We start from the raw sequence: 1,294 nt of genomic DNA on the forward strand, positions 1-1,294 counted from the left end.
GCGAGGAGGAGCCGCCGCAGTGGCTCCCCCCAGCCCGCGCCGGCCGCTCTTATAGCGGCGGCGGGGGGGAGGCAGGGGGGAGAGCGGGCGGAATTCACACCTCTCGGCCCGGGATGCCCCCACCCCGGTTAACCCCTCGCCTCCCCCGGCGCCGGCCCGCGGCCGCCAGCCGGTTTCCTGAGGCGAGACCGGGGGGGCACAGGCGGGGAGAGCCCGCACCGCACGCATGCGTTCCCGCTGGTCCACGCAGCGCCGGGAAGCCCCGGGAGGATGCTGCGCTCCCCTTCCCCAGAGACCCTCCGGAGGATGCTCCGCTTTCCCCCCCACCCTGGAGGATGCTCTGCTTCCCCTCTTCCCCGGGAGGATGCTCCTCTTTCCCCCCTCCTCGGGCACTCCCTGGGAGGATGCTCCGCTCCTCGCCCCGGCACCTCCCGGAGGATGCTGCACTTCCCTGACCCCGGCACCCCCCGGAGGATGCTGCTCTCCCCTCCTCGGGCGGCAGAACGGGACCTGCTGCCCCCACCCCATCATCAGATCACCAAAAATCTCCCGGTACCTCCACGGGCATTGTGCAGCCACGTGCTGCCTCTGGGATGGCCAGGGGAATGGCTGGATATGGTCTGCCAGGCTTTTCATTTCACTTGCTGCTGGAAAATGAACCAAATCCTCAAGGTCCTGTGCTTATGGTGCTGTTTGGTCAAGCTCAGTGCCAGTCTTGCTGCTTGAAATAGTTTTGTGCCATGCAGAAAATGGGGTTAGAAAATTGGTTTGGGGCACGTCAAGAGCCATTTTTGATGGGTACAAATCCCCTGGCTCAGCAACAGCCATGCACAGGTTGTGTCTGATCTGTGTTTGTGTGGCTGGGAGAAAAGCCTGTGGGGAAGAAGGCCACAGCTACAGTGTGTGCAACCTATGTTTGATATATGATCCATCTGTCTGTGTTCTGAGGTCTGTATGTGTCAAATGTGGTGACACTCATTCCTGTGCATTCCTCAGCACATCCCCGCAGCTCTGAGCAGCCCACCTGAACAATTCCTACATCCCTCCAGACAGGCTTCAGCTCCAGCCTTTCCTCCTTCCCTCCCTGCACAGGGCAAAACCAGCGCTCCCAGCAGGGCACTGCACTAAGGCCATCGCTGCAGGTTGTCCCTCTGGCTGCTCCTGCACTTTGAGGGCAGCATTCAGCCCTGTCACCATTTGCCACAGGCCAGGGGCACCCATCTGCAGGGCCCTGAGGTGACTGTCCCCCCACCACAGGCACAGCTTCCCTCACAGCTCCCAGTACCCTGCAGAA

The sequence above is a fragment of the Camarhynchus parvulus genome, chromosome 17, assembly GCF_901933205.1.
Source record: "Camarhynchus parvulus chromosome 17, STF_HiC, whole genome shotgun sequence".
In the NCBI taxonomy this organism is placed as follows: Eukaryota; Metazoa; Chordata; class Aves; order Passeriformes; family Thraupidae; genus Camarhynchus; species Camarhynchus parvulus.